The sequence below is a fragment of the Hemicordylus capensis genome, chromosome 4, assembly GCF_027244095.1.
Source record: "Hemicordylus capensis ecotype Gifberg chromosome 4, rHemCap1.1.pri, whole genome shotgun sequence".
In the NCBI taxonomy this organism is placed as follows: domain Eukaryota; kingdom Metazoa; phylum Chordata; class Lepidosauria; order Squamata; family Cordylidae; genus Hemicordylus; species Hemicordylus capensis.
In genome coordinates, this window is record NC_069660.1 from 173,223,455 (window position 1) to 173,246,876 (window position 23,422).

The window sequence follows — 23,422 nt, forward strand, 5'->3', positions numbered from 1 at the left end:
CAACTGGTACTCAGAGGCATCCTGCCTTTGAGGCTGGAGGTGGCCTATAGCCCTCCAACTAGCAGCCATTGATAGACCTCCATGAAGTTATCCAAACCCTTCTTAAAGCCATACATGTTGTTGGCTGTCACCACATCTTGTGGCAGAGAATTCCACAAATTGATTATGTGTTGTGTGATTATGCCTTATGTGTTGATTATGTGTTGTATCTGTTTGTTGGTCCTAGATTTCCTGGCAATCAATTTCATGGGATGACCCCTGGTTCTAGTGTTATGTGAGAGGGAAAAGAATTTCTCTCTATCCACTTTCTCCACACCATGCATGATTTTATAGACCTCTATCATCATGTCTCCCCGCAATAGTCTTTTTTCTAAACTAAAAAGCCCCAGGTGTTGTAGTCTTGCCTCATAAGAAAGGTGCTCTAGGCCCCGATCATCTTGGTTGCCCTCTTCTGCACCTTTTCCAGTTCTACAATGTCATTTTTTAGATGTGACCAGAGAAGAGGAGGTGAGATGAAAAAATGGGCCTTTGGGATAAGGGCTAGGCAAAGGGAATGTAAGGAAGAGTTCTGAGCAAGAGAGGTGGAAGGGGAAAAAAGAATGGAAGAAGGGATTATAAGAAAACTCTAGAAGGAAACAGGGCTGGAGAGAAGGAGGCGGCACCAGCAGAGGGGGAGAATCCAGAAAAGGAAAAGGGGAGATGGAGGAAGAGGACTACAGGGTGTTTTCCAGACTACGCACTGCAACAGTTTTGCAATGTGTCTGCTAAGTGCCCCTCTGTATTGCCCATGTAACAACATCGCTGTTGTTACACTGTCAACAGGGTGCTGTTCATATTTCCTATGCCTTGCTTAGGATTTTATTGATGCACTGTAGCCCTACAACGTTGTGAATTCGTTGCTGGAAAGTAGCTTTATTGTTCTGTTGTACGAGGCTTGCCCCATTTTTCTTGTGTTGCAGCATGGTCAAGGTGTGGACAGTTTACTCACAGTACAATGATTTGCTGATTTTTACAGCCACTTTTTGCCCATCCCTGAAATAATATTGCCACTCATGTAAAAGGATTTTTAAAAATTTCTCCACATGAGTTCTTGCACAAGGATGCAAGGGTGCAACTTGATTCTCTTCGGCTCTGGATTTAGCATTTGAGCATTTTTCTCATAAGCCCCCCCACCCCGCTTTTTACACATTCACGCTGTGGATTTGCTGAGATCTTCTGATATGTAAGGCCACATAATATATATATTTAGCCTACTTTCCAGTAGGCTTATGAGATCACCCTGCATTCTCTGTGTGTGTCCGTGTGTTCCCCTCTATCAGCTCCGCAGCACCTGGACCAATATGAACCAAATTGGGAACAGTTGCAGGGACACATAGGGACACCTCAACAGCATAGTTTGTGATGATGTCATCCACACCAATTCAAGATGGCGGATGCGTAAACTTTTGAGGCACAAGTGGGCTAACTTGTGAACTGCTTAACCAATTTGAATCAAATTTGCTACAGCTTTAGGGACACATAGGGATGCCCAAATGGTGTGATGTATGATGATGTCATCCACTCAAAATCAAAATGGCAGTCACATGAACATCTGAGGCACAAGCAGGCTAATTTGTGGACTACCTAACCCATTTGAACCAAATTGGGTACAGTTGCAGTGAGTGACACACAGGGACACCTCAATGGCATAGTTTGTGATGATGTCATCCACCCCAATTCAAGATGGCAGACACATAAACCTTTGAGGTGCAAGTGGGCTGGGCGAACTTGTAAACCGCTGAACTGATTTGAACCAAATTTGGTACAGCTGTAGGGACACAAAGGGACACCTCAATGGCATAGATTGTGATGATGTCATTCAACCCAATAATAGGTGGCAGACATGTAAACATTTGAGGAGCAAGTGCACTAATTTGTGGTCACTAACCAATTTGAAACAAATTTGCTACAGCTGTATGGACACATAGGGATGCCCCAATGGTGTAGTTTGTGATGATGTCACAGGGCAGCCCTGGGCTATCTCCACACTTCTGCTGCTACAGGGAGCACATTTCCAGCCTCGCCAGAGCATTAGCTTTCTTTTGCAGACCGCTTGGAAAAAAGTCAAGGTATAACGTTCTTTACAACTCCAGTGAAAAAATATTTCTAAAATGGAAATGGGCTTTATATTGATACATCATAATCCACACAGATTTAACCGTCCACGCCACACTACTTACAACACCGAAACAGCGTTGTAACCATCCTAAAATGGGGGGGGGGAGGGGAAACAACCAGCTACTTTTTACATACCACATCATAGCATTAAATCACAGCAATAAAATCTGAAATAAGGTATCAGAAATGTGAATGGCACCCTGCTGACAGGGTAGGGACAGTGGTATCACAACACAGGAACTACGGAAGCACACTTAGCAGATGTGTTGTGGCACCGTTGTAGGGGCTAATCTGGAAAGCACCCAGGCACAGAGCAAGAGGCTATTCACACACACGTGCAAAACTGGGCTAAGGGAGCCCAGCCCGGTTTTGCACGCACGTGTAAACTGCTGGGATCGGACCCGATCCCAGCGGCACCATGACAGCAAACCCTCCTACGAAGTCACACTTCAAAATGTGTTTAGGAGAGCAAGTGCTCTCCAAACCTCATTTTTAAAAATTGTGTGTCTGCTGCTTGAGTCGGGGAGGGGAGGGGGATCCCCACAATGCACTGCACACTTGTGCAATTGCATTATTGGAGATCCAGGGGGTGGGGTGATGCACGGTGACACATTCCGACACCCCAACCCTCAGAGCTGCTGGCAACAGCTGGTGTTCGTGTGGGCGGGCAATCTGCCCGCCCATGGACATCAAATGGATAATCTGCAGGGAGGTAAGCTCTTTGGGGAGACCCTAAACTCACAAACTGGGTAGCCCTTTCTCACTGCTCAAAGAAAAGATGGAAAGAAGGAGGGTGGGAAAGGAGAGCCCAGGTATAGCAGTGCAGCACGAGCAGACAAAGCACCAAAGACCACTAACTGAAAAACCCACTGTTCCTGGACTTCACTGCAACTTCTGTAGCCCAGTCATAGAAGCACTGGAGGGAGGAATTTAAGCTTTATTTGGAACTTGACTAGAAGAGAGACAAAGCCATTGCTGAACAATTGATCTCAGGGCTGTCCTTAGGGCATGGCAAGCAGGGCAACCGCCCTGAGCCTCACTCTTTTAACCCCCATTAGAATTAACTGGAAGGGGGCCCTGCACTGGCTGATTTGCCCTGGGCCCCGCACCCCACCAGGGCTCTCTAAGGACAGCCCTGCTTGATCTCATAAAGTAATAAAGAAACATTTTGCCCACAAGGGAACAGCTGACACAATATTCTCAGATCATGGTCCACAATTTGTGCCAGAAGAATTCAGAGTCATCAAGGCTCAGTGTTTAATCACTGAACATCTTCGCTTGCCTCTTCTCAGAGCAATGGGAAGTCAAGTCTCAAGTCTTTATTTTGGTCTCCGACCAGCTTAACAACAAAGTAGACAAAAGAACAGTTAAGACAATCTACTCCTACAAGGTAATAGGGGATCTCTATAAAATTATCTGAAGCATAATATAGTGAGTAGAAGATGCTAAAAGTTAAGACTATGAACATAAAACTATATGTAAAAATTAATCAACACTGGTATCAGAATGATACTGAGTATAAAGATAGCAAGACAGCAAAAATATGTGCCTAATACAGAATGGTGTTAAATCTCATACTGTATTGTATTATGTACTATGTATGGCAACAGCCTATCTGACAAGTTGACGCAGCATACATACAGGTGGTAAAATGTTTAGTTCTTATTAATCAAGATAGAAATCAAGATAGCTATAATTTTAATGAAAGCTAGGAAAGCAGGGACTGATTCATTCTGAGCCATTTTGATTCACCAGAACATTCTTTCACAAGAGCCCTGTTCACATGTTATGTTCAACAATGGTACAATGAGTGTACAGTGGTGCACAGGTACAGATCAGTACAGAGATACAATTATTCACACATTACATTGAACACAGGTGCAGCACTACACTTCCTAACTGTATCACACATCTTGGAGGCCTGTACCCAGATTTACTTCCAAAATGAACACAGGTGCTGTTAGTCAACCAAAAACATGTATGAGTGTGCAGAAATCTGTACACTTATACAATGTAATATCTGAATAAGGCTTAGGTTTGTAACTGTAACACAGAGAGTGATAGGTCTACGACAAAGACCGTAGGGATATGTACCTTATCCCTTTCACATGGAAACTATTTATTTCACCTCATCTGAATTCATAAACCCCTGTAATGTTGGCAGTTGTCTTTCAGTTCTTCCTTACTCGTCCCTTTCCTACTCTTGACATATATATCCTTCATGAATAATGTAGTGATCAGCCAGTAACAGCCTCTCCTTTCCCCTAAAGAGTGAACCAGAAGTGTACCCTGACCTGACTGACAGGCTAGTGCTCAACCAATCAGCCACCAGGTGGGTGGGACGTAGATCTCAGGTGGCAGGAAGAGAAGGGTTTCTTTGTTCAGTTGAAGCTAGGCTGGGGTTGCAGCAGGACGTGTGGCCATGGAGTTTGGCTGCAGAAACACCTGCAGATCCTTGAGAGACAGGATTGCAGAAAAGCTTGATTCTCATCAAGTGATGGGTGAGTTTTCAGAGAAAAGGGGATTCAGCCCTGGGAACAGTTTGTTAGATTTTGTGCCAGAAAGTTGTATTTCTTTCCGGTGTTTTGCATATCCCTGATATTGTTCTAGGATGGTCTAACTGTAACTCAACTAAGCTAGCCTGCAGAACATCCAGCCAGCTTGCACCCATCCAGCCAGGGCACTGTAAAAGCCTCTATAAGCTTCTAAAGGTAATTTTGTGTTTTTCCTACATCCCAGTTCTTTATAACTGGGTAAGCATGATTTTGAAAGTGTGACACCCCAAATATAATCTGGGGTGCATTTTGAAGTATTCTTGCAACTACTGAGTATTTCTTATACCTGTAACTAAAAGCTGTGAGAGCCTCAGACCGAAGCTGTCTGAGGTATTTTGAATAAAGTTTATTTTTCTTTTTGTTCTTTGCAATTTTAACCAGCCTCTTGGAGTGGATTTTTAACTCAGGAAAAGTGGGGCTGGAGAGGGGTTTTCTCTTGTGCAACACGTCTCAGATCATTCGGCAACCTAGCAGTTTTCTCATCATGTGTAAGCTTGCACGTGGAAGGCTTTTGTACTTTTCCAATATTAGAGGAGAGAGTTTCCCAGGGAATTCCACCCAAGCCCAGGGGGTGGGTGGGTTAAACACTGTTGATAATTCAGGGGTGGGGGGTGGCAGCATGAACTACTGGAAATAAAGGAAACAAGACAACAGGTTTAGCACTGCAGGCAGCAAATGGCTATCTTGGGATTTTGGCTTGAAATAGATTTTGGGGGAAAGGTCCCTGAAGATTTGAATAATGCTTGAGCAAACTAATGGCAGCGACATTTTACAAAACCATGACTGAGGCATTCTAATCATGCAGGGTAAATATGGTATGTTACTGTAAATTCCTTGTTTTAGTATACATGTGTAAATGTCCAACTAACTGATTGAAAATGTTTAAGCAACTCGAGTCCAATTATGTAACTTCCTCTTTTGACCAGGAAAGATGGTGTGATGTACTTTGCAAGTGGTCTTTGGGGTCTGATCAGGTTTGTAACCTGCACGGGCTCTCTCTGACTCATTTTCAGCTGAAACTGTCTTTGTATCAATAAAGCAATTACTTGGATTATCAAAACCATAGCGTGAAGGCTGCAGGGGAATCCTTACCAAATTCCGCTTTACCAGTATAGCTCTGAGCCGGTATTTACCACTAAAACTCTGACCTGGTTTGAGTTTGACCAGATTTGTTCAAACTCGAACCAGGTCCAGTTCATCTGGGCCCCAAACCGGACCAGGCCAAGCTGGTTCAAATCTAGTTCAGATTCGAGCCGAACTGGCAAAACTGGTTTTGTGCACATCCCTACAAACTGCACCTTACATTAAATGAGTAAGTGTGTTGTTACAGCCTTAAGCTTACTCATGAGTGGCAGCTGCATAGGACTGCAAATCATTTCAAGATTACAACATAGAGCAATGCCCTCCCCAAAGCTGCTATTAAATCCTGGCAGTGCTGATATTTGCTACAACTTTATACTTCTATGGTTAAATAACCACTTGTGGAGAAATGTTTCAGCAGGAAAATGTCACAGAGACAAAAGGTTAAATACACTCTACCTCCACACTGTGGCCATGATCTGAATCCTGTGGTTAGACAATGGTGAGATGGTACACTGAGTTGTGAGGAGAGATGTATGTGCTTGCAGTTCTCTTCCACACATTTGAGAGGGCCAGTGGATGTATCATCTGAACTGGTCCATTATATTATATTATATGGACCAGTTATTTATTGCACATCCTATCCTGTGAGCTCAGTGCAGATTATGGCAATTTCATCCCAAAATATAGATAAATCATTAACGTGTCTGTATATGAGACACAGAATAATTGTAATTTCAGTTAAAAATATCTTTCTTAGTGCTGGAGTAACACCTTTTGCCTCCTACAAATACTGCTTAAATGTATCACACCAGCGCAGGCTCTTGGAAATGTGACCTTTTTGCATACAATGAGAAATTTCATCCAGATTCAATGAGAGTTTTGACTGGATGAGACAAGCTGTATATATACAACAGCTCAAAGGCTGCATCTTATTTGTAGTGTACATATTAATTTTCCCTAAGGGAGAACTGACATGATTTGGTGACAGAGTGAATATAGGGAACAAAGAAGAGGGAGGAATGAAAGATAAAATGCATTTCATGCCTGGTTTACAAAGTTGATAATAATGTTGTCATGGGATATGGAGAGTAATAAAGGAAAGGAAGACTTGGAGGAAAGGTGAGCAGCTCAGTCCTGGGCATTTTAGATTGATACACATGTTACATTCAACACGCACACAAAGTGTTTGTACAAAAGAACAAATGTACTACATTCCTTGGCTAAAGACAGTCCAAGTTAAGAAGAACAATATTTAAGATGTTTCTGAATTGGCACGTTGTTTTGACTTTACATTTGCTACAGGAGGGGATGTTTTGCTGACTGGCTGCTGGAACATGGACTAGATGAGGAGGAGCTGGTAACGGAGGCTCAAGTTCACATTGTCATGGAGACCAGCAGTCCTGGTGTACTTAAGGCTGCTGAGAGATTGGCTGTCTCAATCCTCCAAGAGGCTCCCCCCCCTCCTCCAGGCTCAGCTGCTGTGCTGTGATGGCAAGAGGGAAAGAGACCAGCCTGCTCCCAGTTCACAAACCACTTCCTGCCCACCCTCTTTCCTTGAATACCTAACTGTTGCCGAAGAGTAGAAAGAGGAGGAAGAGGCAGGCTATTCAGCAGCCTCCCTCCTTTCCATGGAAAAGTGAGAAAGAGCCAGGAAAGGAGTGGGGTGGGGGGGGGCAAGGGTGAGCAACTTCTGAGTCTCCATCATCAACCCCTCTGGTGTATGTCTACGTGTTTGTGACTGACGCACTACCAATTTTGAAAACAGATGAAAAATGTGGGGGGTATCTGGCCTTGGTTCAGGAACCAAACCTCTATTTATTGCATCCATTTTCTATGGGAAAAGGGGCTCCAAGTTAAGACCGTTTAGCTGAAGACACAGTTTCCAGGAACCAATTGTATTGTCAGTAGAAGACTTCCTGTAGATCTTGGATCCCCCCAGCCCAAGGACCAACATATGACTCTTTGCATTCTCCCCCCTGCCGGAAATGCTCCTCACTTCCAGATGATATATCATTCTGCTGATATGACATATATCAATAGTTCACTGCTGTGTTCTCTGTGGCATCTAAAGCACAAACTACATGTTACTTAAGCCAGGCGTGGAGGGAGGCCAGCGACAGCCCAGGTACAGCTCGCTGCCGTGGCCCCCCTAACCACGCCCTGTATGTCATGTCAGCATCTGATGTCAGACTCAGGGGGCATGGTTTGCTCACAAACGGGGCCACCCCCACCATTTGTGAGTAAAATCCGGCCAGCACAGCATTCGCAGCATGGCCAGAGCAACTCTCCTTGCCTTGTAAAGTTTGCATTTGCAAGTAAACCACGCCCAACGAAAGACCGTTGGGGACATCGTTGGGCATGAGGTGCAGCCCCGGAAGTACGGTGGCCCATGTTATTCTGACCTGTTCGCACTATGGTGGCTCCACCAGTGCTTTAAGCATGTGACTGAGGCTTATACGCTTAGTTTTTTATTTGTAAAACTAGTTTAATCTGCACAGAGCAGCTGCACACTAGTACTTGAGTGCTCCCCTCACCCCCTGCCACAGTCCCCCTCACAGAGATCTCTCCACCCTCACCTGACCAGCACTCCTGCTCCTCTTCCTCAATCCGGTTGCTTCCATCCCCCTCATCCCACTTGATCACTCCTCCATCCCTTTACTCCACCCCCCTCACCCCTTCTTGGTCACAGCTGCAGTGTTGCTGGCACCTATCATCCATGCTGCAGCCCCCTATCTCCAGAGACCTCCCCACCCTCACCCAAGCCCTGCTCCTTCCCACAGGAGCAACAACAGCTGTTGACCGGGTCCTTCCTCACTGCCGCCATGGTCACTTGATCCCCTCAGGCCATTGACAGGCCCGGACCCATCCCTTGCCTGCCTCCCACCCTCCGCTAATGACCTCGGTAGCCACAAACAACAGCAGTGGTTGACTGGGCCCTTCCTTGCTGCCAGTAGGCACCACGATGGCCACTCATTCCCCTCAGGCCACTGACAGGCTCGGGCCCATCCCTCGCCCTTCATTCTTTCTCTCTTCCCCTTCCTTCTTTTCCCCTCTATCTCCTCCGCTCACTCTTCTCTTCTGTTTTTCTTCCCCTCCCTTCTTTTCTCTTTCTCCCTCCCTTCCTGAGTTAACAGATTTTGGTCATCTTGTTTCCTCATCTAATTCACACAATGACAGCCTCCTTCTCATAAAGGGGCTCTTTCCTCCCTCACAACCCCTCTCTTCTCAGACCCCTGCCTGCTATCCTTGTATCTATATTATTATTTCTCCTGGGTATGCCTTGGAATGTGCATCCCAGTGCCCAGCTGATTGGCTGGGCAGCAGAGACACCTGATTGGCCGAGGCGCACCCAGGAGGATTGGTCACCGTGGCGGGGGCAGGCCGGCTGTGGAGGCCAGAGGCGGCGGCAGGCCCAGCCTGGCCGCGGAGGCAAGGCCCAGGAGAAGGGGAAGAAAGGGGGGGCAGAAGTGGCAGTGGGGAGGAGAGGCAGCTAGGCCCGGCACGGGCCGACCGTGGTTAGGAAGCGGAGACTGGGGCAGAAGGTGTGAGGGGGAAGAAGTAACCGTCGGTCCCAAAGAGTGCACAGATGCTCTGTGCGGGGTCGGTTAGTATATATAGATTCCTCTCTTCTACAATTAAGAACATCCTCTGACCAGTTACTGTTGCATTCCAACTGACCTTTACCGTCACAGGCTCCTCCTCCCTATCTGCATATGAAACCCCCTCTACCCAATCACCACAGTGCCACAGGCTCCTCCTCCCTATCTGCATATGGAATCTCCACTGCCCAATCACCATGGTCCTTCTGCTCGGGAACTCTTACAAGAGCTGCGATGCATGGGATTAGTGACGGGTACATTTAAGAGAAATAAATATATAGATGATCTGGCCCCCTGTGGACCAGGAGCATGGCAGGGAGAGGGAGATCTTAGTATGGATCAGAGTCCCTCCCTGCAGCTGCTATTTGTCCTGGGGGGAAAGCTCCCATTGGTGCCAGTGGGAGTTTTTAATATCATGGCAAATACTTGTGGGAGCAGGCCTGATCCAGACTGGGACCAGCGTGAGGCAAAGGATTAAACCTCCCCCTACCCTGCCAAAGTCCTTATCTTGCTGCTATTTACTAAAAGGGGGGGGTTATTGAACACCTATGATAAGATCCCCATGCCTTGCACGTGGCCCAGGCCGCTCAAAACAGCGCCCGAGCTATTCTGCAGTTCTATAGATCCAGGGGTGGGCATCTTATCCCCGCGGCCATAAAACTTTTTCAGGCGAAACCATTGGCACAGTTATTATACGGTGCCCAACTGGGTCCCTATACAGATCTGTTCCCCTTAGAAGTGGTGCAGTCCAAGTTTCTGAGAGCATTATTTCAAACCCCTAAATGCACCTCCAATGTGAGGCTCAGACTGGAGGCGGGCCTCGTTAGAGTTGAGGCCAGATGTTGGCAAATGGCGCTGTTTTATTGGCTGAGAGTCCATTCCTCAGAGATAGGGCTGAGCCGCCTAGTCTTAGCGGACTCATACCAGTCGACTTGGAAGCGTTCACTGAACCAAAAGATGACTTCTTTGGGCCTCGATCAGTCCGCCCTGCTCACGCAAAGTTTGGAGACAGCTAGGAAGTCCATCAAACAGAGAATTGAGGATATTGAGAGACAGACAGACATGGCAAGGGTACCTGATTTTCAGTGCCAAGAATCAGTTAGGTATTGCTTGGCCCCAGCACCCTATCTTACTGCCCTGGAGGTGCCCCCTCTTAGAAAAGCTTTCACCTTGGCAAGATGTAATGCCTTGCCTTCAGCCCTTTTAGAGGGACGATACAGAGGGATCCCCTATGGGGAGAGGCTTTGCCCATGCGGCGAGGGTCAAGTTGAAACAGTTACCCATGTACTATTGGAATGCCTGCTCTACAGAGACCTGCGCCGGGATTTCATTCACCCTCTGATAGTCAAATTCCCAGGTCTCGATCTACCTCAGATGACTGCCAGGCTCCTGGAAGGAAGTAATTCCTCTTCCACTAGACAGGTAGCCAAATTTTGCAGTGCAGCCCTTCGCTTTCGGAAGAGCCTAAAAATGGACAAATAAACGACACAATGCCAGAGCAATTTGTACTCATATCTCGGCTAGTTGTAGCTGGGCATGTGGGGATAGGTATTGCCAGCTTTAAAGTAGCTAATTCAATGCTAACACTTTATAGAGCCCCTGAATTGTATATCTCCTCCCAGATTGGGAGCTGAGCTGTGTTTGGAGTTGTAATTGTTCAATAAGCAGGAATAAGCTGCCCTTTTATTTTAATCTATTTCACTGGTATTTTACTAGCATTTTCAGTGACTCTGTGCTGAGCAGGACCCCATAGAATGCTGATTATCCCCTCTTTTAAATTTGCTCTGATTTTATACTGCTTTTTGACTGAAACAAAGTGTTTGGCTGAGTCCTTTTTAGCTTACATGCATTTTATCTATTCTGTTTGTGTTTTATATCATGTTTTAAAATTTTGTATTTTTAGATTCCCTCCCCCTCAGTCTTAATGCTACATCAATTTTAATCTCCGTAATACTGCAACACTTTCCTTATATTGCATTTACTGTATAGTACTACTGTTTTACAACTTGTGCTGGTCAACGACCGTAATAAAGATTATTATTATTATTATGATAAGATGAGTCTGATAAGAAAATTCCCATTGCTTGTTTTCCAAACGTGTTGGGAAATAAGATCCTCTTTTTTCATTTTAGTGAAACTGGGTCACTTCTGCTACTTCCTCACCATATGTGTGACAGAACAACATGCATCTTAGGCCTTAGCTTGGTAAGAACTTGGAAAGAACATCCGCCAATGAAGCAAAAATTTGGCTGTGTTTTACTTGTAATTGGAAAAACACAGTAGCTCTTTTAGAAGCTTCATTTGGAGTCATGCCAGCTTTTATTAAAACTGAATAGCCAGCAAAAATGATTTACTTGTTATTTTTTTCTAGCTGTGATTCAGAACTGGGAAGATTCTCATCACCGGGCACTTTAGCCTGGACGTTGCACCAAAGAAAAAGCTTTGAACTGTTACTGAAGCTTATTCTAACCTTGCTGGGATGAAAAGGAAGGTGGGCACTCGGGATATTAAAGGCCTGACTTTCAAATGTCCCCACATCTGATCAAATAACTGAACACTTGTGGTAATGGAAGATCATTTGTTCCTTGCTAGAAAGGGGAATAAAAAGAGTAGAATCAATAGACAAAAGTGTGGATTTATTCAGAGAAGAAGGAGGAACCCCTGCTGGAGTTTAGAAGAATGAAATACTTTGAAAAAAGTGTTGTTGCTGTTGTTAATTAAAAAGTACATTTTAAAACCAATTTTAAAAGTATTTAGTTCCTTTAAACTCCAGTACAGGTTTTGTTCTCTGTGCTTATAAAAACTTGTGGTAATACATCTTTCCAATGTATATTTAATGCATCTGATAGAAGAGCAATGCTTAGAACATTGTTCTGAATAAATCCCATTTTTCCCATTATTGGTTTGACTTTTTGGATCCCCATTAACAAGGTGCTACACTACTGTTGTGCTACTTGACCTGTTAGGTGCAATTGTAAAATGTTCTGATATGCCTCTAAAACATGAAAGAAAATCAGAACAGAGTTTTTCTGAATAAATCCATGCTATTATTATGCAGCCTGGAATATTTATTTATTAATTATATTTATAACACACTCTTCTTTTAAAGGAGCCCAGAGCTGTGTGTACATAGTTATAGTTCTCCTTATAACAATCCTGTGAGGTAGGTTAGGCTGAGAGAAAAGTGACTGGCCCAGAATCACTCAACACGTATCACGGCTGCATTTGGATTTGAACTTTGGTCTTCCCAGTCCTAGTCATACACTTTAACCACTACACAGTGCTGACTAGGGAATATTCCTGGAATGTTCTCTGAATAGCATATATTTGCTGAATATTTTGTGTCTGCTTTTGACATCTCGTGATATTGGCTTTTAAATGTTATCTACATATTATTTATGTCAGGCACCTAGGGAGGCCAGCGGTAGCCCCAGGTCCACCCGCTGCCAGCGCCCCCTGCAGGTCAGATGCAGGGGCATGGCTGGGGTGTGGGGCATGGCCCCTGAGCATGGCGGCCCAGGTTCTTTGAACCCACTCACGCTATGGTGGCTCCACCCCTGATTTAGGTATTAATGGCAGTTGTATTCCATCCTTCTTCCAAAAAAGGTGTACAAGGGATTATCCAATATTAAACCTCACAACAACCCAATAGGTTCCTAGCATTATTGCTTTTGGTCAGACTTCAACAACATTCCATCTTGGTCTACCATGACTAAGAAATGGGTTCTAAGGTGGAATTACTTAGATGAAGGAGTAGGCTATGGAGTTTGAGGCTAGCATAGTTCTCATTGGCTGTCATGGAGTTCAGTGGGACAAAGTAACTGGACTTCTGCCTGAAACACAGTGAGGAGGGGACACAAATTGCTGTTCCTATTGCTTAACATTTTGCATCAGGAATATAGCCGGATGTAATGATGGGCACCTTGTTAGCTATACATTTCTATATAGCATCACTTACTGACATAATGCGCAGACCACCATCATCATAATGCTCTATCCCGGGGCTGCAGTGGACTCAACACTGTTCAGAACCAGTGGTTGTGCAACTGCAAACAGCGCTACCTCAGGTTTTCCTATTATGTGGGGGAAACTATGGTAGTGCTGTCTGCACAACTGCTGGTTCTGAATAGTGTTGGGGTTGCTTAAGAGTCTAAGCAGCTTCAGGATGGAGCATTATGGCAACAGTCATTATGGCAACAGTTATGGAGCATCATGTCAGCCACTGATCCTCCCCAATGTGCAGCTACAACTTCATGCTGTAGAGAAATTAGTCTGATTAGACTCCCTTTGTGTGACTGGCTCTGATTGTTAGATCTGGGATCCTAGTTTTTTTTAAAAATAAAGTAGAATCTACTAGGTTCTTGGGCCTGCTGGATCAAAGGAAATGGACCCATTGGCATTGCTCTCCTTTACCTCAAGGTGCTGTGCCCCAAGATCACTGGGGATGTGTAGACTCACTGTAAAAGTAGTCCCTACTGCTGTGTCCCTGTAAAAAACTAGGATGTTGACAAATCAGAGGATGCCAGTGTGTGGGGAAGGGGAGACCAAAGGAATGTGTGGCATATTCTATGTGCTCTTCCTGCCCACTCACTGATTGGAAATTATAAAGATTCTCCACCCAGTTTTAAACCTTAATGATAAAAATCAGTCAATAACTACAGAAAAAAAAGAGCCACATCTTGTCTTACTTCTTTGTATCTGACCTTGACTCAAGTCCTTTATTATGTTGCTATCTTTCCTTATGTTACATACAGTTCTTTTTAAAAAAAACTTTAAACATTGCTCTCGTATTCTAGTGATTAGAGCCTAGTGGTAATTATCAAGATGAACTAGATTGTTCCCATCCCTCCTTGTAGGCCAACATGCAAAAAATGATGCTTGTATATATACAAAGACATTATGGGTGTTATCCAGTAACCTCTTAAACTCCCACACCTGCACGTAAATAGATGCCATCTTGGGTGGCTTGATGTTCATGTTGTTTGGCTATAATGCACAGCCTACGTGCTATTTCCCTTAGCTATAAGCAGCTACTGGCACTTAGACCATTTAGGCCCTGTGTATTTTCCAATCTCTTGATCCCTGTTGCACCTTCAAACTCCCATCTCCTTCATCTATTTTTTTTGCTGGTCCCAACATTCTTGCACACTACCTGCTCTGACCCCCTTCCTTCATCTGCCCTCTTTCATGAAGCACTTATCCCTTAGATCCAGTGGCTTCATTCCAGCGTAAATGTTCAATGGGGCCTGTACTTCCAAGGCAAAGGGGCCTGTACTTCCTTCACCATGTTACCACTGCAAAGTGTGTGGTAGTTGTGGCACTGAAGAACTACTGTTCTAGAGGCACCAGTTAACACTTTCTTCCACAAGCACATTCCTAAGAAATCTGTCGGTTCTGGAGTGATATGTGTTACAACATAAATAAAAAATAAAAAAGCCACTCCTTCCCCCAAATTAAAGTTACAGCTTCTTAAACATTGCAATGTGGTTATCCTTTGATCAATTCCTCTGCTGCATTAGTATTTCCAAGCATAGGGCTCTAATCCAATACAGTGAGCACAGAGAAACTGGAGGCTGGAGCTGTATATGCGGAACCCTTTTAAAAAGCTAAACCCTTTTAAAAACTCCCACTCAGTTGTTTGTGGAATGGTAGTTGAGGAGAATCAAATTGAGGAGAATCAGCCTCCCCACCCCCACCACCTCCAATCCCCTTCTTGAACAAGTGGAGAGAGGGATTTCCTCATCCTGCTGGGTTATATGTATGGAAGGCTGCTTTCATATGCCTACAGCCCCTAACTGGATTTTGGTACTCAACTTTTATTCTACTTTCCACTCATTTGACTTCCTCTCTGTAGTGTAACATTTGCAAAAGCAAATATTCCCATTCCTCCCCCACCCCAAATTTTCAAAGAGTTTTAGTGGAAAATGTCCTTTCCCTCACAACCCATTATAGTTTTGAATGTTCTGAAGAGAAAATTATGTTGCATCACTATATCCCAGTTCATTGTAGGGATGTGCAAACTGATTTGGGTACAAATCGATTTGTACCCAAATCTAGCTGATTCGGATGACTTAGAGACAAAACAAATCACCCCTGTGGTCCATTGGATAGATTCAGGTACAAATGGAATCACACCTGATTCAATTCGAATTGATTCAAGATTTGGATCCCTTCCATTAATTCCCCCAGATTCCCAGCTTTCATTCTTTGGGGTCAAAATGAACAGAAGAAACAAAGGCATATAATGAATCATCATAGGGATTCATTATGAGGAAATGTTATTAGACACCAAAGTATATAAACATTTCAATATTCCTAAAAATTAAAAGGAGTTCCCCACTGCCTTGCAGGTTGGGGGTGTGTGTGTGTGTAGTTGGCACATGGCAGTTGACAGTTGGCGCTGTCCAGTGACAGTCAAAATGGACAGAAGAAATGAAGATGTGCAATGAATCCTCATAGGGATTCATTATGAGGAAAGGTTATTATACATCAAAGAATCCAAACACTTGAAAAATGACTGCACATTTTGCTCCATAACTCCACTTTTACAAGGGCTAGAGCTTAGCCTTTTAAATAAAATAAAATAAAATAAATGCTGGGGATCCATGTTAGGGTTAGGATATGACAACTTTGAATCACCATTGTTTCCTATAGCGGAAATGTTCAAAATCAGTAAAAACTAAAAGAATTCATTAAAAATTAGCCAAGTGTCCAATTGCCTTGAAATTTGGGTGGTAGGTGGCACCCATGGGAACTTACCCACCACCCAAATTTGGTGCCCCTAAGACCTTGTTAAGTGGTCCTACTTGGTCTGAATCTGAATTGAATCAAAGCAAATACACGTCAAATTTGGGGTGATTTGGAGGGGTAGATTTGGATACAAAACAAATCAGGGGTGATTTGTTTGGGGCACAAATCAAATCAAAGAAATCTATTTGTGCACATCCCTATTTCATTTATTGCTTAGGTTCCATGCTTCAAGGACCTTTACTCACTCACAAAGGCTTTATTCTTGACTTAAATATTAGAGATAGTTCCTTTTACCATGGCCCTCAAATAAATCACAAATTTCGGGGTTTAGGAACATGAGGTGGCTAAATGGCACCCATCTTCAAAAGCTAAAGGCAAAGAAATGGAGAAACAGGCTTAAGCTGAAACCTTATGTCACCAACTAAAACTTATTCATAGCATATTGAAAGGCATATTTATCCAGAACATTGTGTCTGAAATATTCTTTGGATGTATTTTTATTCTGTGTTCTATCATTTGGGTTACATTCTGAAATTGTTGTGAACTCATTATTTATTTATTAATAATAATACAGATTAAGAATGAAAACATGATACTGCATACTGCTCTTCAGCTGGTGGGTAATAAACCACAACCTATTAGAACTAGAACTGCTACCTCCATTTTCTTTTAAAAAGTCAACTACAAGTTTGTAGGATTGAGTTTCATATGAATATGAATCCTATACACTTACAGCGGGCTCTTTAAGAGGTTTTCCAAACAGGGAGGTTTACCACTATAGGGATAAATGGTAACTGGAGTCATTATGACTGTCCACACAGGATGACTTGACCTCTGCTTCCCCCCACTTTTGTTTCAACCACACAGAAGGCTGTTTTCATCTTCCCATTTCCCCCCCCCACAAAGTACCACTATCCATGCTATCTGGAATCCATCCCCCCTCCCATTGCCTACGTATCATCCACCACTTCATTCCCACCCACCCCTATTGTGTACATGTGTGGTACCCGGGGATCAACTTAATAAAATAACAATACAATTTATAATATAAAGCTTCTTTGGCCTCACTTACTGACACAAAACTCCCAGACCAAACCACAACAGCTAGAGACATGGCGTTTTCGCAGGTGCATTCCAGACCTTGTCCAAACCACCAAAAAAAAACCCAACACATGCACCAGAAAAATTCATTATTTTCCCATAAAAACTGGACAAAACTCTTCCATTGCAAACAATGGGGAATGAGACCTCATACACACAGACTACATTCACAGACACTCCCTGGGAGCTGGCTTGCAAAAGGTAAGCCCTTTACTGTATATCTCTAGAAATATAAACCTGCTTTGTCCCCACTCACTCACTCACTGCACTGACATGAAACTCCCAGACCACACTGTGAAAGGTAGATACATGCCATATTTGGAGGTAGGTTGCAGACCTCAGACTGCCAAAAAACCAAAACGCCAGAAACATTCATTAATGTCACAGAAATTTCCCATTGGAAAGTATGGGGAATGAGAACTGAAAGAGCTAGGAAAAGTCTTGGTCACAGATAGGATGTTCATGCGCTTGCAAACTGCAATCCCTTTTATGTGCTTCACCTTTGGACAAATGATTTCTGGTTTCTGCTCTGCACTTCCTTTTATTTTTTTAAATTTGTTTTAGGAATATTTGTACACATTCACCCTTTTGTTTGTCCAGGAAAGCATAGGCTTTAAAAACTGAATTTTCAGGGTGTCTCTTGACTCTTTTGCTTGTTCTGTTCTTTGTTTTGTTTTGGGTCTTTTCCCTTTTTTGCTTGAGGCACATTCATGTCTGGAAGGGATTCTCAAAAATGATGATGTGGCAAAAGGTATTACATTGCCATTTTGAAGTCACCTGCACCAGATGAACTCCCTTGCTTCTGCCCTCCATTTTGTGGGCAGTATGAGCAAAGGGTTCCTCAAAAAGGATAACAGTCACAAAACTCAAGATTTTAGAAACATAGGAACATAGGAAGCTGCCATATACTGAGTCAGACTATAGGTCCATCTCACTCAGTATTGTCTACACAGACTGGCAGCAGCTTCTCCAAGTTTGCAGGCAGGGATCTCTCTCAGCCCTATCTTGGAGATGCCAGGGAAGGAACTTGGAGCCTAGATACTCTTCCCAGAGCAGCTCCATCCCCTGAGGGGAATATCTTACAGAGCTCACAATTCTAGTCTCCCTTTTGTATGCAACCAGGGTGGATCCTGCTTAGCCTATGGGGACATGTCATGCTTGCTACCACAAGACCAGCTCTCTTCCCTTATTTCAGCCATATGCTTTCTCAGGCAGGCAAAAGGGTCAATGTGCACAAGTATTCCTTTAAAAAACAACAACAGACAAATGCAGAGCAGAAACCCAGTGGAGTAACTTGGGCTACCACCTGCTCAAAGTTGAAGTACAGTCAAAACCTCTGACCATACCCCAAGAAAACAACCCTGAAATGTTATGGTTGTAGAAGAAATGCCCAGCAACTGAAGTGTATTTGCCAGCTTGTGCAAATTTGTATCTGCACAAATACTCTATAGTAAAATATATATATTATTAAAAAGGGGGAGAAATACAAAGCACACATGCCTGAGGAAGAATTCAGAAATAAAGCCAAACCATCCCTCCCCAACCCACCACAATGCACACATGGCGCTATATATATATATATATATATATATATATATATATATATATATATATATATGAGAAAAGGTGAAGGTAAGGAAAAACACCAGTAAACACCAGCAAGCTAGCTAGTGACCAGAAGTCAGAAGTGGACTCTGCACCACAGGAAAGAGCACTCCAGAGGTGCTTCCAGGTATGGAATGGAGGGGGGGTGCTGGGTGGAGCCAACATTCTCAAAGTCAACCCCCAGGCAGGTACCCACACTTCCAACTCACACTTAGTTTTCCACCCAGCTGCTTCTAACTCCTGCAATATTCCACCCTGCCATTCTCAGGACTGTTTAAAAGTATAACATTTTATTTCATACATTGAAGGGCCAATTGTCAGGGGAAAGGCCAGGAAGGGCTGGTTGCCGTCTGAATACCCACAACTGTAGCCAGAAATGAAGCAGCTATAAATTGCCATCTGGAAAACTTCTAAACGAAATTGAAATAGCAGTGCTGGTGTGTAGCAGATTATAGTCTTCATCTCAGAGCAAGCCCACGTGAGGAAAAGAAATGCTGACTCATCCCTGCAGAACTTTCTGGCAAAGGCTACTCCTAAAGCGCCTCTTTATTTTTGGTAGGTTCAAAAATGGCTGTCACCACCACTCCTCTTTATCACAGAGCTTGACCCTCCCGGGGCTTGAGTGGAAATCTCAGGGAAATTCTCTTTGCTATTAGAAAAGTATACGAAAACCTTCCACATGCAAGCCCACACGTGGTGGGGAAACTGATCCAAGTGGACTGAGACTAGAGGCATGTTTGCACCAGAATAAAGAAAATACCCTATCTCCTGAGCCAAAAATCCACCCAGAGAGGCTTGTAAAATTGCAAAGAACAAAAAGGAAAAAAGTTTTATTCAAAGCCTACAGACCGCAGCCATCTGAGGCTCTTTCAGCTTTTAGTTACAGGTAAAAATACTCAATGGTCACAAGAATACTTCAAAAAGCACCCCAGTTGCAAGGAACAGGGATGTAGGAAGATACAAAAGCACCTTTAAAAAGCTTACAGAGTCTTTTACAATGCCCTGGCTGGATGGGCGAAGGCTCGTGTTTAGCTATGTTATAGATAAACAACCCTAGAACAGTTTCAGGGATCTACAAAGCACACACAAAAGAAGCAGAAAAGTCTAACATGAATTCTGACTTAACAAACTTTCCCTAGACTAAAGTTCCCGAAGCCAAAGCCCTGGCTTCCTTTGTCTTGAACTCTTTGTCTTGAACTGGATGAGGATCCTGCCCTCCTGGCTTCCCAAGAACCTGCAGAAGTCATTCAATGAGAGAAATCTCCAGGCTAGCTTTTGACCATCAGGGTAATTGACTAACCATTGCTCCTCACTAAACCTTTCCGCCCATGCTTCTCTCACCTCCAGCCTAGCTTCTTCTAACCAAGAGCCTCTTCTTCCTCCCAATGGCTCTCTAGGTCCCACCCACCTGGTGTGCTGATTGGCTGATCACTTGAGTTCATCAGCCTGTCAGTCAGGATGGGGTTCACTTCTGGCTCTTTAGGGGAGGGGTGGCTGATCACTACATGGTGTCACTCATTTTAGATGGAGCTGTGAATAAGTTGTGGGTTGTGACCAATCAAATTGGTCTTGCAAGTTGTAAGAGTGCACAAAAATGAGTTAGTTGCAGCTTGCAGAGAGGTGGAGGTAGCATTCTGTACTAGTACAGCATGGCTAGCCCAGTACATAGGGGCGTAACTATAATTGAGTGGATGAATTCAAAGGGCTTGACACCACGGGCTTGCAACAATCTCTCAACTGTGCAGGTGCGCCTCGCAGTTGGAAGAAGACGCTGGCCTGAATGGACGTGCCCAGCGCTGCTCTGGCCCCTGCCCCTGCCAGGGGAGGGGAGGAGAAGGACTGCTCCACTCTTCCCACCACGGCCACCCCTTTGCCACAGTAATGATTAAAAACAAAAACAAACAAAGAACACAGAGGTGCTTGGTGACAGGGCCCCCAAAGGAGGTTTCAGGGGGGGCCTCACATGGGGGGGCTCACACTGGGGGGGTCCTTATGGCTGGGCGGTCCAGCTGCCCAAATTACCTAGATGAGCCCCTGCCTGAGGGCCCTCAGCTCCACCCCCCCCCATTTTCTTCATTTTCTCCCTCACTAAGGGGCTGCTGGGGAAAGGGGTGAACACTGGCCCCCTCTCCCCCAGCTACACCCCTGCCAGTATACATTGGTCACAATCCAGAAAAAAGTTAGCTGCACTTAACTTCCACTCAGTAGGACAAACTAGCTGCTACAAACTTATGTCACATTACTTTCAATGGAACTTAGATACGGCTTTCTTTGGATCAGGGCCATTGTGTTTTAGGTCCTCCTTTTCCATGGCTTTGTTGCCACCTCAGTGCTGATGTCTTGAATTACAGTACCTAGACATTTCTTCAGTTTGTCTACAGAAGGCAAACAATGGTAAATAACTGGATCTACATATTGATTGGATTCTGATTGTAGTGAGGAAGGAGGTAGATGCAAGGGAGGAGTCTGTGGCAGAACAATATCTTCCCTTTTAAAGGTCATTTATTGAGTCTGCAGCTGAGGTGAGATTTGTTTTGAGGAGGGACTGCTCGGCTCAAAGCCTGTGCTCTTAACTAGAGCTGCACTGAATGTTTGCACATGTACCCTTTAGTGCAGAACAGAGGGGGTTTGGGGGGGACCTAAAATGTCCTCCTCTCACCCTCCTTTTTCTGTACATTGCTGTTTGCTACAGTAGCTGCTTTGGTACAATTTTTAACTTGTTTTTCTTTGGTTAACCCAGATAACTTGGAACCAGGTACCCATGTGATGACATCAATACATCACATACATAGCCAATCAGATTTGGCTACATGGCCACAACCTAAAGCCAATTCAGAGTAGGGGCAATGCATCCTGCCTTCTCTTTAAATAGACAACCACCTTTGCCACAGTTTGTAACTGCTCTTGAAAAATATTACCAAAGGGGGAGGGGGTTTGTTGGGAGCAAAAATGTTTGCAAAAAGTGCTCCCTGTTTCAAAAGAGTCTCCCTGTAGACTCTTAACCATTATGCTGTGCCAGCTCCCACATGTGATATGGGGAGAATCAATAACAATAGTTGTGAATAGCTGAGAGACAGGCAAAGGAATTAGAGTATAAAGAAAGTGAGAAAAGGTAGAATGGATTTTCAAACTGGCTTTCGGGCTGGCTATGGAGTGGAGACTGCCTTGGTCGGCCTGATGGATGACCTTCAATTGGGAATGGACAGAGGAAGTGTGACTCTGTTGGTCCTTTTGGACCTCTCTGCAGCTTTCAATACTATCGACCAGAGTAGCCTTCTGGAGCATCTGAGGGGGTTGAGAATTGGAGGCACTGCTTTGCGGTGGTTCCATTCCTACCTCTCGGGCAGGTTCCAGATGGTGTCCCTTGGAGACTGCTATTCTTCAAAATCTTTTGTATGGTGTGCCTTAGGGCTCCATATTATCTCCGATGTTGTTTAACATCTACATGAAACCGCTGGGAGAGATCATCAGGAGATTTGGTGCAGGGTGCTATCAGTATGCTGATAACACCCAAACCTATTTCTCCATGTCAGTATCATTGGGAGAGGGCATAACTTCCCTAAATGCCTGCCTGGAGGTGGTAATGGGCTGAATGAGGGATAACAAATGGAGACTGAATCCAGATAAGACGGAGGTACTGACTGTGTGGGGTCGGAACTCAAGAGATAGCAATAGCAATAGCACTTACATTTATATACCGCTCTATAGCCGAAGCTCTCTAAGCGGTTTACAATGATTTAGCATATTGCCCCCAACATTCTGGGTACTCATTTTACCGACCTCGGAAGGATGGAAGGCTGAGTCAACCTTGAGCACCTGGTCAGGATCAAACTTGTAACCTTCTGGTTACAGGGCAGCAGTTTTACCACTGCGCCACCAGGGGCTCAAGAGATGATTTTAATCTGCCTGTTCTGGATGGGGTCATACTTCCCTGGAAGGAACAGGTACGCAATCTAGGGGTTCTTCTGGATCCAAGGCTCGCCCTGGTCTCCCAGGTTGAGGCAGTGGCCAGAAGTGCCTTAATCAGCTTCGGCTGATACGCCAGCTGAGTCCGTTTCTTGAGATGAACGACCTCAAAACAGTGGTATATCTGCTGGTTACCTCCAGACTGGATTACTGCAATGTGCTCTATGTGGGGCTGCTCTTGTATGTAGTCCAGAAACTACAGTTGGTCCAGAATGCAGCAGCCAGGTTGTTCTCTGGGTCATCTCGGAGAGATCATAATACTCCTGTATTGAAGGAGTGACACTGGCTGCCTATATGTTTCCGGGCCAAATACAACGTGTTGGTTATAACCTATAAAGCCCTGAACAGCTTGGGCCCTGGGTATTTAAGAGAACGTCTTCTTTGTCATGAACCCCACTGTCCACTGAGATCAGCTGGAGAGGTTCGTCTGCATTTGCCACCGGCTCGTTTGGTGGCCACTCAGGGACGGGCCTTCTCTGCTGCTGCCCTGAGGCTTTGGAATGCACTCCCTAGTAAGGATGTGCGAAACGTTTCGGATACAAAACGTTTTGTACCCAAAACAGCCTGTTTCGGGTGTTTTGTAGACAAAACAAAACACCAATTTTC

At 44.4% G+C, this 23,422-nt stretch overlaps 1 protein-coding gene and 1 long non-coding RNA gene across 6 annotated transcripts in view; one reads left to right on the forward strand and one right to left on the reverse strand.

The window, feature by feature from the left end:
* Positions 1 to 23,422, reverse strand: part of PSD2 (pleckstrin and Sec7 domain containing 2) — a 121,081-nt gene that overhangs the window by 93,308 nt on the left and 4,351 nt on the right. The gene's annotated exons all lie outside the window — the stretch shown is intronic.
* On the forward strand, positions 9,303 to 12,012 carry LOC128324137 (uncharacterized). Its single transcript, XR_008306664.1, has 3 exons — positions 9,303 to 9,399; positions 11,527 to 11,599; positions 11,766 to 12,012. It is a non-coding gene; the product is annotated as an uncharacterized LOC128324137 (long non-coding RNA).